Raw genomic sequence first — 17,143 nt, 5'->3', positions numbered from 1 at the left:
CGCTTGCATCATCAAGCTGCAGCGGGCGCGCTCTCATGTTGCTTGGCAACTGCTGTAAGCGAGAAGACGAAAAGCGTGATTGACGGAGACGGATTGACGAACTGCAAGCAGAGAGATGATTTCTGAATGCCTCCGCAAAAATTGACGTCGGCGGACAGACCGCATTGTCATCGAAACGACTTTAGTATGTTTGTGGCAGACAGACGAAAGTGCGTTTCTGTATTATTTCTTTGAAAACAAAACCAAAGGTTTAAAAAAATAAGAACAAAAGTCAAGCAAGGATTCTATGCATTTTGTTGTCAAGGTAAGTGCACGCACACAAACAAACACGTCTGTTTTGGTGGGACATTCCATATAATACGTAATTAACAGCGGTTCACTTCCGTGATTTGGTACGATTGCGCTCACATTAGCAGCGAACCGATCTGGAGTTCACATGAAACGGACCCCAGACCACCCTTTTTAAGCGGACTCGAGTACGTTTCGAGGGTGCGCACCCGAGTTCGGAAGACAGCGTTCACATCATCCAAATGTACCGAACTCTGATGTCAATCGAACCCGGGTGCGCACCAAAAGTGCTAATGTGAAAACGCCCTTAATTAACTTCAAATTCAGGGACCTTTCAAGGACTTTCCAGGTCCAATATCCTCAAATTCAAGGACTAAATGTGTGGACACATTTCGAGTGAGAGCAAGGTTACATCGTGTTACCTTTTAAGATACATTGTAACATTTCCCTTTCGAGGGAACTCGCGCTGCGTCACTGCGGTGACACTTTGGGGACACCTCCAGGGGTAAGTGCGTCTGAATGTGTGTATCAAATTCAACCAATGGTGAGGCTTAACGACAAAGGCAGGGTGATGCCGGAGCTATGAAGTATATCGCTATCTGAAATATTGCCAAAGATGGTGTTACATGGATGCAGGAAGTATGGCAAGGGAGACGCAGCGTCTCGTTCCATTCTCAGGGAACAACAGTTACATACGTAACCCGAGACGTTTTCATGTCTCAAACACAACTATGCAAAAAAGCATTTTGATATGAATAAACATTCAAATACAAAAGATATAAGCATTTAAAGTGAACAGTTTGGCACGTGTTTATCCTACACTACACAGGGAATTATATGGATTTTTTTTTCCAGAAAACTTCTTGCATAAAATAGATTCAAGCACTTTCAATTAACTGTATCTATGTATGCAGATTTACAAAAACTTCCCAGGGCCTTGAATTTTCTCTCAGATTCACAAACTTTCAATGATTTCAAGGACCCGTGGGAACCCTGAATTGTGCAGTACATTACTCCCATAGTGTGCAATAACTCATCTATATGATGTGCAACACTTGACTCCATGCAATAATGTGCAATACTTTTTGCTACTTGTGCCACTTATAGTCAAAATAATGCATGGATTATCTGTTATAAATGTGCATAACTGAAAACTCCATGCTTGTGCCTAGTTCTTGTACTTGAAGGAGTTTCTCATATGAAACGTTTATTTTAAGTGACAGTATGTAATCTTTTTAATAGCTAAATTTCTTCTCTTAGACATCATTAAGAAAAAATGAAGCGCAAATGGAAACTTTTTTTAGAAGATATCTCAACAATGTCACAACCTAAGCTTGCCAAGTCTGCAATCAAAATTCAATATTACTGTAGATTTCAATATGAACTAAACTCACCCAAATCCAGATTCCACTACTGTTCTTTGAAACGACATTAATTAAACTTAACAAATCAGCACATTAAATCTCTAGGTTAATGATTCTATATTTAACCAAATGTTTGTCAACATATCAGTAACTCAATCAAGCATACTTAAACAAAAACAAAAGATCAGATCAATAGCTGTGACAGAATCATTATGCACCCATATGATAACCATCCCAATGAGCTCATGCAACCTTCTGCCTCTCACCTGTGATGGTACCTGCATCTCTCCAAATCTTAGATGCATCACAGGCGGTGACGTCGCTTACATACTCATCCACCTGGCGGTCTGAAGGAGTGATGGGCGGGGTCTCCAGGTGCTGACGGTGAGGATGAGGCTTACGAGGGTCGAGCGGGGTGGACGGGGTTGAGGCTGTGGCAGTGGGGGGCGATACCGTGGTGTCCAGCTTGACTGCTTGTCACAGGTCAACCCCACGAGCCATAGGGCAGCGCCCAGGGAGAACAGTCAGACGGCTTGTGTTAAATCTCTGTCAGTGAATCAGGAGCATTTCTGACAAGATGGACCTGGAAGAGAAAGAGATAGGAGGGTGAAATAACAAAAAAAATAGAGGACTCGCCCCAATTATTGCATGCATTTATGCATTTGACAGATGCTTTAATCTAAAGCGATTGGCAGTGTATTAAATATATACTTTTTTTATCAGTATGCATGCTCCCTGTGAATTGAACACATGACTGCATGACCAAATGAGCTACAGAAAACATATGGGGCAGTTTATGCACTTTGTTGATCATCTTTTTTCAAGTTTCGCCTCTAATATGATTCAGATGGAACTATAGTACCTTCTGTTTGGTTGTGCTATGGATTATGAATAGGCTGATTTGAGAAAGCCCTCTGTATAATGTGCTGTAAATGTTATACTGTGCAATGGGATTTTCCAAGTTATGAATAAGGAAAAGGGAGGAATAATGGAAAATCTACAGTTAGACCCTGAGCCATTTAGGCCATGGGAAGAAATGTAGAGCAAACTGAGTCATAAGCAATAGGGTGGTGGAGGTACAGTGTTATTCACTTATGAGAAATTATAAATACACATAATGAAAGAGGACATGTCAGTGTAATTTAGTTATTCAGATGCTGTATGTTGTGCAGTATTTAATATCTGTGATGTGTGTTAAACAATGGAAACACACTTTAAAACAAAATTGTAAGTAATTGATAAACACATCTACCGCATTTGATGGACAATAAACATTCACATAAAAGCTCCTGAATCAATACAACAATTTATTTAGCCAATAAAGATCGAAGCCAGCTCTCGCTTTCATTCACTCAGCCTTGTGATTTACTGCTGCACTGGGATCAGCAGTTAATACCAAACCACTAGAGTGCCAGACAAAACCATAATACTGCCGAATTTGCTCTCAGAGCTGTAGGATGAAGCAATCAATCCCATTCAGTCTCAGGTCAACAAAGTCCACAAGGCAGAAGAATTCACTGGCAAACCAAAACTAACAGAACGACTGTTAGACATACATTTAATTTGAATATATGTCTTCTTTCCTTAAATTAATACAAACAAATAATTTCACAATAAAATGGCATTATGTTATCTTCATATTACAGTATATTAAACATGGCAAAGATTGTCATCCCTTATTAAAGTAATCCAAATGACTCCACTAGGTTAATATAGGTCTCATTAAAGGTGCTAAAGAATGCATAAAAATAATCTGTTAAATTGTCTATGGTATTTACATAGAAGGTATGTGACTTTATTAAGTGCAAAAATGATCTAGAGATGGTTTTACATGTCCATTTACAACCCTAGGAGAATGAAATGCTCTATTATTACCTTATTTGAAAGGGTCATGAATAATAATGTTGAGCTATGCTCTGATTGGCTGTTTCTCAGAGCAACTCCTTCCAGTAGCTCTGTGTGTGTGTATAAACAGACCTTAGGTTTGAACCTGTATCAGACGAAGATACAGATTTTGTTGAATCTAATCAATTGTTTGGAGACTGTCAAAGGCAGGGTTCATGATCTCTGAAAGCCAATGTTGACATTTAAAATAAAAAAACAAACACGCCCCTACCGCAATAGAATCTGGACCTTTTTTTGATTGACCCGCCCCACACATACGCAACCGAGGCAACAGTGTAATTAAGTAGATATGCCCCATACTGCTGATTGGCTACAAGTGTGTTTTGGTAGTTGACCCGACTCCCTTTTCCAAATCGTTTTTCAGAAATCAAGCACTCCGCCTTTAAATGAGGTTTCTGAGTGGTAAGTTTGTGTTTGTTTGCAAAATGTAACTGTAACGTCAATAGTAGAACTTCAGCCTAAACGCTAGCATATAGCAATAGCTAGCATATTGGGCTGACTCAGCAGTCACAAATAAATTTTTAGCATTTTAACAACTTTGTACATAATTTAATGTGTAATTTAAAGTGGGGGCGTAGATCTCGACTGTAACGTCACAGTTGGTGTTATGATGAGATTGGCCTGTCTTCCAGCTGTCTTATGCATGTACGAGGTTTACATAAGAAAGAGGAAACAAGCGTGTTTGAGGCTTAAAGGGGACAGAGAATGAAAAAACATTTTTACCTTGTCTTTGTTGAATAATGGTAGTCTACCCGCATTCACGAACATACAAAAAGTGCTAAACATGCTAAACATCTCAGTCTCATAGAAATTCCTCTTTTAGAAATGTCAGCCAGAAAACAGCCCAATCTGAAAAACTGATGCTTATGACATCACAGGCATCTCACTGCACCTCCACTTTAAAATAATTGGCTACATTTTTTGAGTGGCAGCAAAGTCAGCCAATCAGTAATGAGATTGCAAGTTAAGCCAGTAGGGGGAGCCAAATAGGTGCAAAACCACTTGTTTAAACTCTCCCACCCTAATAGAGCTATCTGAGAGAGGTTTTTAGGCATTACAGACCCCCCTCAAAAAAAATGTCTACATGTCACATCACAGAACAAGGATAAATACACTGTTCAATCATTCTATGTCACCTTTAAAATATGTAATCACCATGTACAGAATACTCTTATTATTCATCGATGCCTATGTAAATACAGTTTCACATTTTATGGCACCTTTAAGCAAAGCGATCTGCTTTTTGAGAGCATACATGGCGGCACGTTGATAACTTTAAATCTCATTCATTTTTCGTGTTGAAACATGACAACCGGATCAGAAGATCAGATTCAGAGTTATCCTAATAAACAACTGATGGATGTTTGATTATCCATCTTAACAAATATATATACAACAGAGAGTTATATTGGCTTATACAGGAATGTTTTATCCTTCAGATTCAGCTAAGCTTGTCTTAAAGCTAGAGGTAATATGTGACTCATAGATCTCATTTCTGGCAGAGATTTTTTTCCATCCAGAAAGCATCAGCGTCCGTTCTTAGTTCTTTTCATATTACTGCTAGTTATGAGCTCACCTATGTAATATGAAGCCATGAGGATTGTGACCAGGACACTTACCATCTGACAGGATAAGGGCAGTCTCTCCTATAACACTTAGGCCTGGAGTATACTTCGTTTTTTATGTGTATGTCGCACAGTCGAGCGCACAGCCTTTCAAAGCATTTGACTCGTACACGTACACAGATGTTCAACGTTTGCACATTGCATTTTCCATCATGACAGCATTCAAAACTAAGCATCATGGCAAGTCAATGCGACACCAGCAAACCTGATTGCAATACCTCTCCTGGGCTAAAAACAGTGTTTTTTAATACACTGTGCATCAGTGTTGGTCTGTGTTTAGGATGAGTCTAAGGAAATAGTCAGGGATGTTTTTAATCCGGGTGACATGTGGTTTGAAAGCTTGAACGATTTCTGTAAAAGGCTTTCAGTGTGACCACAAAAGCAAGTGCTGCTATGACAACCACACATGGCAGCGAAGACTTCCTGTTACACAAACTAACATGAGTGACAGAAAACTGTACTTGTCAAAATGAATCATACAAATGCATCAGATTTTCTTACTCGTCCATAATGCAAGACCTAAGACAATCTTAATAATTCTCCTTAAAACCTGTTCAGCCATTCAGTTTCCAAAAAACATAATAGATCAATAGTTCCTTTGAGCATCCTAATCCCTTTCCTGTCGGGTTTACAGGAAATAGATTTTAACCCTTTGACAGTCACATTCATTTGCATACCACCATTAAACCAAACCCTTACCACAAACTTTTAACCAAGAGGAGCCAGACTGAAAGCAGAATCATACATGTGTGATGACGTCATCGTCTGCCGGGCAGGTCTTGTGTTGTGTTCACGTGACATTGTTCCATCTTACACGTGGTTTCAGAACAAACCTGTCTGAACATGACAACCTTAAACAACACAACACCTTTAACAAACCAAACAAAAAAAGACAAGATTACAAAAGTATTTCTGTTCTTTGTGCAACAAGATTCTGCTTGTTCATAACAATTCAAGTCAACTCTACCCCAGTACAGCCTGTAAAACGTCCATCTTCAAGAGATTGCATTTTCACAGAGATGTTAACTAACGTTACCCAAAAACATGTACAAATGCAAGAAACTATGTTTTTCCAAATGGTTGTTAATTTGTTGCTAATTGGTTAATTGAGTGTTGTGAAAGTTTGCTTACTGGCCGAAGTTGAAATAAGTCTTAAAGATATTCTGGTCCCAGGATGTGTTTTCAATGTCTTTGGGATTTTGACACATATTTCACTCTTCACCATCTTAAATCGTACATCTGATTTGAAAGCCACATGATTTGAGGTACCATACAAGACGAGCTGAAGGCCAAAGTTTAGGTTTGATAAAATCTCAAACACAGAGTACTGTACTGTATAAGCAAAAGCAATATGCTTGCCTAAGCACCAATGGTTTCTTAAAGTTATAATTAAACCAAGAAAGAGATGCATAAATGTTTATTATTTTACTTTAAAATGTATTGATTGGTTAGTTCAAAGGCATTTATTTTTTGTTCCTTCACTCCACCCACCAAAATGTTTTAAGCAGCTTTTATTTTATTTTGTGCAAACAATGGTTGGACCGCCCTGCTGTTCTGCTGATCACATCATTCAGAGGAACAGCATGGTAATGGGATAAGATTTCAAACACTGCAAGGGGAGTTCCTGTGTGCTGGACTCTACTGTTAACAATGAACAAATTGTTGTACCTTAATAGAAACTAGGGCTGCATGATTTTTGCCAAAATGTGAATGCATGGAAAATAACATCACGATTCTCTCACACTCTCATTCTCATTTTTTTTTACCAAAAACATTTATTGCCCTCAAATTAGGGATGCGACGATACCAATACTGGTATCGGCCTCGACACCACATTTTCTAAAGTACTCGTTAAAAGTCCCCCGATACCTGGAATCGATACCACGGTCTGAGAAATGTCTATGTTTGTGCGGCGTGTAAGGGGTTAATACCTCGTGTTGTCCAAAGAGGCAGAGTTTACAACAAACTGGAAAACTAGTCCTTTGTTTTTTTTGTTAAATTATATTACTAAAGCTGTTACCTGTAAATTTAAATCATGTTTTTTATTAAGTACTCGGTATCGGCAAGTACTGAAATGCAAGAACTCGTACTCCAAAAAAGTGGTATCGGTGCATCCCTACCTCAAATGTCCTTCACAGGACTTTCAGAGGCTGTTTACACTTGGTATTAAGATGTGTTTTCATCAATCGGATCACAAGTGGACGAGAGAGACACATTACGTTTACACCTGGTATTTAAATCCGTCTCTTTTGTGCACTTTCGAACGATTCTGTCCTGAATACTGTGAGGGGACGGTCCGTGAGATGGTGGGCGAGTCTCTCTGCTGTCATTCAAACGCGAGCGGGAGTAATTATGAGTTTATAGGGACGCAAACTAATATTATGTCGAAGTCCGCTGCTTGTTTAGCAAGTATACATGCTGCACAGTGTTTTGTACATGTATATGTTAGAGCTTTCTCTGAATTTTCAGCGCAATTGATGAAATAGGATCACGCAACTTTCACAGGCTTTCAAAACGAAACTACGGAGAACCTCCGCTTTAGTTTTATCAATGAAAGGCTAAAAATAGCGCTGTTCACCGTATGTTCACGCCAGAAGTCAAAAAAAGACGTAAAACTTGTGTTTAATACCTCAGATTAGATAAATGGGCGGAGAAAAGGCGGTCGCGTGTGGCTGTTCGAACACATTCAACCACATTGCGTTCCGCAACTCCAAAGCGATCCGATCGAAAGTGGTTTCGACTACCTCTGGATGTGGTTGAAAGTGGTCGAAAGTGGACGAGCTCAAAACGTTTTGAACACCGTTTACACCTGGCATTAACGTCGTCCACTTGTGATCCGATCGACGAAAACACATGTTAATGCCAAGTGTAAACAGCCTCTCAGTTATGTTGGACTTTTAAGTCCAACATAACTGAGAGGCTGTTTACACTTGGCATTAACATGTGTTTTCGTCGATCGGATCACAAGTGGACGACGTTAATGCCAGGTGTAAACGGTGTTCAAAACGTTTTAACTCAAAACGTTAACTTGGCATTAACATGTGTTTTCGTCGAGAGTCTTTAATGTCTCTTTTCATTATTTTAGACCTGTTAAGATGAGTAACTTAAAATCTGTAAAAGTTGTTAAACATAAACAATGAAATGTTAAAGAAAGAGCACCTATTGTCCAATTCTCGTTTTAAAATTTCCTTTGGTGTGTAAGTGTGTATTAGTACATGTTAATGATATGCAAAAGGTACAAACCCCAAAGTAAACAATACCGCAAGTTATCGTCTCCAATGTAAATCTCTTTTCTTGACTACAACATACACACGGATTGTATGCAGCAGTTTACTTTCTAGGATTGGCGATGTAGACAAGACCGACATTATCATAATTCCTCCTGCTTTGAACTTACAGCCTGCGAGTTAACTCCTGTTAGCATTGCATTGTGCGTGAATCTTTCAAAGGGGCTGTTTACACTTGGTATTAAGATGTGTTTTCATCGATCGGATCACAAGTGGACGAGAGAGACACATTACGTTTACACCTGGTATTTAAATCCGTCTCTTTTGTCCACTTTCGACCGCTTCTGTCCTGAATACTGTGAGGGGGTGGTCTGTGAGACGGTGGGCGAGTCTCTCTGCTGTCATTTAAATGCGAGCGGGAGTAATGACGAGTTTATATGGACACAAAATAATATTATGTCAGAGTCCACTGCTTTTGTTGTAAGTAATCATGCTGCACAGTATTTTGTACATGTATATGTTAGAGCTTTCTCTGAATTTTCGGCTGAATTGATGAAATGGGATCACGCAACTTTCACACGTTTTCGTGTTTTATCAATGAAAGTCTAAAAATAGCGCTGTTCACCGTCTGTTCACGTCAGAAAAGACATTAAACTTGTGTTTAGTACCTCAGATTAGATAAATGTGCGGAGGTAAGGCGGTCGCGTGTGGCTGTTTGGACACATTCAACCACATGTGCGTTTACGCTACAAAAGCAATCCGATCAAAAGGGGTTTCGACTACCTCCGAATGTGGCTGAAAGTGGTCGCGTTCAAAACGTTTTGAACACCGTTTACTGGCATTAACGTCGTCCACTTGTGCTCCGATCTACGAAAAGCATGTTAATGCCAAGTGTAAACAGCCTCAAACATAGTAAGGAGCGTCACATTTCCGGCTGACGTCAGAGGTATCCAGGCCAATCACAAAATGCAGATTAGCTGGCCAATCAGGGACACAGAGCTTTTCAAATTCATGCGTTTCAGGAAGAGATGGAAATCTGAAGCTACAAAAAGAATGTGTTTTTTAACCATATACCATGCGAACACATTGAATTATACCAAATACACAAAATAACGTTGTTTTTGAGCAATGAAATAGGTGCTCTTTAACATTAATAAATACAAATATTTAAAATAAATTTGTATACTCCAAATGGCCGGCCTTAAAACATTAAAAACACTAAACCTTTTAAACAATCAACATTTTGAGGCTTCAGGGAGGAACACAGGCATGTTGCAATGTTCCCCTTGTGCTTCAAATGTGTTTTACATCAAAAAGCAACAAATGAGAAAGAGAAAGGAGACAAACAATCGGATCTGATTGGTGAATGAATAGGGTTTGGTTTTACACTGAGTGTGACAAAGGCTGCATCCGAAAGCTGACTGGTACCTCGCTTGAGGCATGAGGCAATAACTTCGGCGGCATGAAGGCAGCTTTGGGAAACGCATTTGGATGCCTTCAGCGTAACGGAATTCTGTTTGAAATATATACAAAGAGCGTCTTTGTGATAACTTATCCCATGTATTGATTGTGGGTCGATGAAAGTATTGCAGGAGACAGGAAGTAAACCAAACATTGGATTCGGATGTGTCTTGATGTCTTCCTGCCTTGGTATGCTGTCTCCAAAGGCAACATTATAGAGCTTTCGAATGCAGCCCAAGATTGACTGATATGACATCTTGGATTGTTGTAAAGTAGTCTGTTATCAGAGGAAAATGTAAAGTTCAGGGTTGCCTTCTAGATATGCTTCTGATATTTACTGTATCTGGGGTGTTTTAAAGCTATTGTTTTAAGGATGTTGCCTTAATTATAGAAACAAAGAAACCATACATTCTGAGTACTGTGCCCAACCAAAGAATGGCCATCTGTGACATTCCTAGCCTGCTTAAAGGAATATTCCATTTTCATAAAAGAAAAATCCAGATTATTTACTCACCACCATGTCATCCAAAATGTTGATGTCTTTCTTTGTTCAGTCGAGAAGAAATTATGTTTTTTGAGGAAAACATTGCAGGATTTTTCTAATTTTAATGGACTTTAATAGACACCAACAATTAACACTTAACTCAACACGTAACAGTTTTTTTCAACGGAGTTTCAAAAGACTATAAACGATCCCAAACGAGACATAAGGGTCTTATCTAGCAAAACGATTGTCATTTTTTACAATAAAAATAACAAATATACACTTTAAAGCACAACTTCTCGTTTAAATCCGGTCGTGATGCGCCAACGTCACAGAGGACGAACGCGAAACTCCACCCCAGTGTTTACAAGTGTTGAGAAAGAGGACCGTTCCTACGTTGTTGTATGTCAACTGATACTAATTAATGTCTTTGTGTCAGTTTATTGTTTACAATGGTCCGCAAATGTGCGTTTTATATATGTAACACGTGACCTCCCTACGTCACTACGCATTTACGTTAGGTCGCGCTGGATCGGATGTAGACGAGAAGTTGTGGTTTAAAAGTGTATATTTGTTATTTTTATTGTCAAAAATGACAATCGTTTTGCTAGATAAGACCCTTATGTCTCGTTTGGGATCGTTTATAGTCCTTTGAAACTCCGTTGAAAAAAACTGTTACGTGTTGAGTTAAGTGTTAATTGTTGGTGTCTATTAAATTCCATTAAAATGAGAAAAATCCTGCACTGTTTTCCTAAAAAAAATTAATTTCTGCTTGACTGAACAAAGAAAGACATCAACATTTTGGATGACATGGTGGTGAGTAAATTATCTGGATTTTTCTTTTAAGAAAATGGAATATTCCTTTAATCTATACCTGACGCATTTAAACAGAAATAAAAAATAAAACTAGGCTAAACATAGACAACTGGGAGATTTTAAATGATAAACATTTGTTATCATCTAAGACTTATAAAATATCAAACAATGCCAATTAACAGAATATTAGATTTTCTAATTAAAATGACTGCTTATAGTAAAGTACCCATTAGTTTTCATTAAAAGCATCTTCAATACCACAACTGTCTGTTTACTGATATGTCAATGTTGCATCCATCAGCAAAAACATCTGATACTCAGTCAATGTGTGAGTAATGGACCACATTCACCACAATCCCCTGGGGTGGATCAATGGTTTGCTCTTCATTCAATATCATCCTTCCACATCCTAGCCCAGATGCAAACGTATGCTTGGATTAGTTATGTGATGCTTTTAACCTTTTGTCTGTTTATAAAAGTTTCCTTCAAAATCTGCTGACATTTGAAATTAAGCCTCATGCAGGAGTATTGTGTGGGAAATTTCTTTTGTTTTTAGTTTAACCAGAAGGATTCATGAAGTCAACCATTGTTAACTGGTTCCAAAGTCAAAATTTGTTTAGTGGTCTATTTCTGCATAACAAACAAAGTCTGAAGTTTTTAGTTTTATCACTTGATGTTGGTGATATTCAGCAGTGTTCAAGCAAACATCCAAGTATGAAATACTCCCAGGAGTCACATTTCTGTTCTGTTTTGTCAACAGTTTCTAGGAAAATCAACCTAATAATTGCTTACATAAAATAATCTAATAAGTATATAGCTGGGACAGGCTTTTCATTTGACAGTCCCCTTTTACTTCATACATAATTTAAAATGAATCAACAAACAACATCTAACAGAAAGTCTTTGCAGGAATTTGGTGACCTTGGATCACATTACACATCAGTCACATACAGTGCATAAAGAAGTCCATAAACTATTAATAAAGCAAAGCACTCAGTTCACAGCAGTATCAATAACTGTTTTATCCCTGATACTATTAATAAGTGTTAATGCTCTACTGAGTGTGAGACGACTTAACCTCTCTATAACCCCTTTCACATAATGCATTGATCCCATAAAATTGCAATAAAATTGTGCCTTCTGTTTGAACACAAAAACGTCCAGGACCTAGTAGTACTAGTAACATTTCCAGAATGTTTCCTATGAGAAAAAAGTTAGGGACAATGCCGTAAAGGGTGTGTTGTAGTGATAACGCCTGTCGTCGTCACAACAACTTAGTTATTGTTAAGCAAACTTTAGACACTGCAGACCGAACTCTACCATGTGCACAATCACAATTAAATTACATTACATTACATGTCACATCTAGAATTGCAAAGGGGCAGAAAGTTTACTGTAAATTTCCGGAAACTTTCCATAGTAACTTAATCTGGGGAATTTTGGAAAATAAACAGAAACTTTAGGAAAATTATTGGTAATTTATGGGAATTATCTGGAAATTTAGGGATATTTTGTGTAGAGCCCGACCGATACGCATTTTTTTGGGCCGATGCCGATACAGATATTAGGGAGTAAAAAAACACCGATAACGATATATCGGCCGATATTCTTTGTGTATATTATAGTACAGTACACACATACTACAGTATATTATACTACAGCAGGCTACTGTACATATAATACACTATATACATTAACAGAATATACTATATATAAATACTTTTTTTGCAATGATCACTCACAAATGTGGTGATCAAACACTTAAAATGACGTGACAAAGATATGTAATATAGGCAGGTTTTACAAGTTAACAATAAACTTTATTATCCAAAATGATTCTGACATAAGTGCACAAAACAGTAAACTTGACTAATTATAAATAACTTTTAAACACAAACAAAACAAAATACATATAACTTAAATGATTGTCAGTTTTGACGAGAATAATGTTATATTGGGCTTATTTTGAAAATGGAAACTTATAAAGTCATTTTTTATTAGCTTTACAATAAGTTATGTGCTTCACAAATTAATTAGAAACTTACCGTTAAGACGACAATGCTTGACTTGCTGACAACATAATGATGTAGGCTTATGTTTAATGTACTGCACAACGTTTTTATAACACGAACCCACAGTGTTCTGCCGGGACTTTAAACTTGTATAAAACTAAAGCGTCTTATCTCCGCCGCTTTAATTTAGCGAGGGTGTAAAGTTGCGCGAGCTTATTTAATCAATTGCTTTGAAATGAGCATGTTCAGTAACAGCACAAGCAGCTGTACTCCCACAGACTGCGCGGCAGTTAAAGCGCGTCCTTTCTCCGCCTCACGTCATTTCTTCCACTTGCGTTTTAAATAACTCGCAAGTGGACAAAAGAGATGGATTAAAAACACCAAATGTAAACCGGAATGTGTCTTTCTCGCCCACTTATAATCCAATCGACCAAAGCGCGTCTTAATACCAAGTGTAAAATGTTGTGAAGAAACCGCGTGACTGCCACCACCTGAACTGAGGGACTGACAGAAGTGAAGGGGGGTTGGCTGGTGTCACTACAGTGAGTGACATGGGTCACCATTAGCAACCAGTAGGGCGCACTCTGCTGGACAAACAAGTACTTACATCTTTCAAAAGCATTTAATGTCTTCTGTAACGAACGTTCATATCGGCTTCATATCTGCGGCTTATACGCCGATACAGATATATCTGCGACAGGCTCATATCGGCCGATAAAATCGGCAAAACGATAAATCGGTCGGGCTCTAATTTTGTGTTCAGGATTCAAGAAATGATCCGTGCATCATGTTAAGGAAGAATGCAAGTACATGCAGAGGGTGTGGCCTTAATGGCCCTTCAATAAGCAGTGTGCATGTGAGGGTAGAAATTTTACTGAAACTGCTGTAAATCTTGCTAATTTCATTTTTTTTTAATTCCCATTAATTTCCATATATTCCCGTTAATTCCCATATGTTCCCGTTAGAACCCATGGAAAGTTTCCAGCCTTGAAAATTCACAGAATTCTGCAACCGTAGTCACATCACATGTCTTTATGGGATGTACAGGTATGTGAACGTACACACAGATCCCAGAAAATCACAGGCAGTGTGAACGAACCAAAATCGATCCTCGGACAAAACCCAGACATATAATCTGTGTATTTTCCTTAATCTGTGTGAAAGAAAAGGGCTTTTGACAGGAACTCAACTTGCACTCATCGTCCAGAGCACTCCTTTAAATGCAGGGGCCAAAAAAAAAGGCCACATGGGAGGACAAAAGGGTGTGCAGGGCTAAAGCCCAACCCACCACCACACCCTCACTCTTGACACAAAGGGCAATACCTAAGATAAGGGGCGGTAGCTTTTACATAAATTGATTATAGTTACTTTTTTGCTGGTTTAATCTGTCTTCATTTGTAATTTTCCACACTAATTCTCAAGCGTGATTAAAGGCGAAAGAGGTATGTTGTGTAAAATGTTTATAATTATTGCAGTTATCCTCAAACCACTGTTGGTGGCCGCCCAGGCCTTGTAATTCCCAAACACTTTGTGCACAATGGCATGAACCCTTGAATGCTGGTTCATTTTTGCCTGCTGTCTCTGATTGGGTAAGACATAAACAGAGAAGCAATACAAAAGCAGGCCTTTATAAGGAAAAAGAGGCACATGTAGAAAACAAACAGCCCGTCCAGTCCAACTAAGTGACAGATCTTGATCTGCACTTTTTACAAAGATTTAAAGGCTATTGGACACCAGTGTGACAAATCTCAGTTGGGCACTTAATAAAGTACATGCAAAAATACATTTACGGAATAATTGATGATCACATTTTAGGAATCAAAAGAACCCTAGACCACAGTAAAAATAATGTTTAACACTGGATTACAATAATGTAGATTTACAAGCGCCTAACCATTATGTAGATGCAAAGGCAAAACTAGATTGTCCCCATCTTGTTCTTCAGCAAAAACTCTTCAACTGTTAAGAAAGAGGAAGTCAGATCTATTTATAGCATATTTGTGCTGCTTTGCTTTGACACTTAAGATTCAACTCAGTACATTAGCTTTTGACAAAAAGCACAGATCACACAGACTAAATGTTTCAATAAACAAAACCAAACTGTGGTATTATTGTGCAGATCAGATACCATGCTAGTACATAAATGTACCACAGGTAGGTCACAGACTACTCACCGCAGTTACCAGTGAAACATTGCTAAATGCAAGTAATACATGTAATATATAACAATCAATAACTAAGAGAGCAAAATAAGTAAGCTCTTTAAATTTAAGAGGAAAGAAACAAAATCTCATATCTCTCAACTTGATTGTATGTACAGAAAACAGTTCATGGGATCTGAACACATCTCAACAAATCGTCAAAATAGTTTGTAGTAATATTAATGCATTTAATGTAAAAAGGTATTAAAAAAAAACAAAGGTTAGCTTTACTGAGCCTTACTATCTAATAAACTCTATATTTTTGTACAGGAACTGCAAATAAATAAGCTGTAATGTTGAAATATGAAATATACTAACTAGGGATGCACCGAAATGAAAATTCTTGGCCGAAACCGAAAACCGAAAATGAGGAAACCAAGGCCGAAAAACCGAAACCGAAACACCGAAATAAATTATTATGCCAATTATTAGTACAAATGCATTTATGGCTATCACTGTGTACTACCTTTACTAGGGGTGTGTGACAGATCACAGAACTCACGGTTCAGATCACATTACAGTTTTTGAGGCACGGATCGGATTATTTTTCAGATCAGCAAAAAGGGGGTGGGGAAAATTTAATAACAAATAAAGAAATTACAAACATTTATAAAAAAGAACAAAGCTGCACATTAATAAGGGCTAACATTAGCATTAGGTACAGAAATCGAATTAAATGAGTCATAACACTGTCTTTAATGTATAAATTAAATATATTATTATTTTTAGAGCTATTTGTCCCTTTGTTAGACTTAAGTAATTGAGGTGTCTCTTTAAATAAGCAGAGACTGGTTTATGACTGTAATCTATACATACACTTAAAGGGCGATTTGCAGGTAAAATTTTTCAACGAATTTGTGCAATTTGCTTGTTGATAATAAACATTTAAACTGTTATCCATTGTATTTTATGTTGTTGGGTATCACAAAACCCGAAAAAGTATGAAAAAGTACAGCGGTTTGCAATGATTCTCCTTTCCCCCACAACGCACTGTATGACGTCACGCTGGGGAGAGAATTTCCCAAAGCCGCATTGAGAATGACTATAGAAAGACGAGTAAAGTACAGTTCTGATAGCGCAGATTATAGATAGATAGATAGATAGATAGATAGACAGACAGACAGACAGACAGACAGACAGACAGACAGACAGACAGACAGACAGACAAGAGAGATAGGCAGACAGACAGCCAGATAGCATAACGTTAGCATATCTTCGTGTAGAAAGTAAACAAACAATTAACATACTCATACTCGTGCATGCTGGCTTGAGCGGGATGATCCTGCCTGAAATGGGTGTAACTTTATGCGATCTTCAGCACAAACGGTTTTGGCAGCATGTCTCTAATCCTGGAAGCTGAGTGAGGCACGTCACATCTGTTCGCGGGGACCAGCGACCCAAACGCACTCACTTTCTTACAACCAGTAGCGGAATGGCAATCGAGAGAGTCGGGACTTTTCCGGTGGGTCGATCTGATAATAGTTATACATTTCGAGTTAACACAGTCTGGCGGCGTGATATGCGTCCGGTTCCCGCAGCCCGCTGGTCAAACTGCTCAACCTCTCTGCTAAACAAAGTATATGAAAGTCCTCAACCTGTTCGGCAGGTCCAAACATGTACAGGATTTATAAAAATACGGTGATCAATGAGCGGTTCCTCCTCAAATGGCATAGTCTGTCGTGATGTAAAAAGCCGCTGAACGCCTGTTTATTACAGTATGTATGCGGTCGGATCCGAGTGTGCTGCAGCTGCTGACTGCT

General features: G+C 38.3%; 1 protein-coding gene across 1 annotated transcript in view; it reads right to left on the bottom strand.

Annotated features, from left to right (window-relative positions):
- trak1a (trafficking protein, kinesin binding 1a) overlaps positions 1-2,114 on the bottom strand; it is a 54,285-nt gene extending 52,171 nt beyond the window's left edge. Inside the window, exon 1 of the mRNA XM_073811661.1 lies at positions 1,919-2,114. The gene's annotated coding sequence lies outside the window, so the exon portion shown is untranslated. The remainder of the gene's footprint in view (positions 1-1,918) is intronic.
- Between the last annotated feature and the right edge of the window lie 15,029 nt (positions 2,115-17,143).

This window comes from Paramisgurnus dabryanus, chromosome 13, assembly GCF_030506205.2.
Source record: "Paramisgurnus dabryanus chromosome 13, PD_genome_1.1, whole genome shotgun sequence".
In the NCBI taxonomy this organism is placed as follows: Eukaryota; Metazoa; Chordata; class Actinopteri; order Cypriniformes; family Cobitidae; genus Paramisgurnus; species Paramisgurnus dabryanus.
Note: the sequence above shows the minus strand (reverse complement) of the source record. Positions and strands in the feature narration are given on the sequence as shown.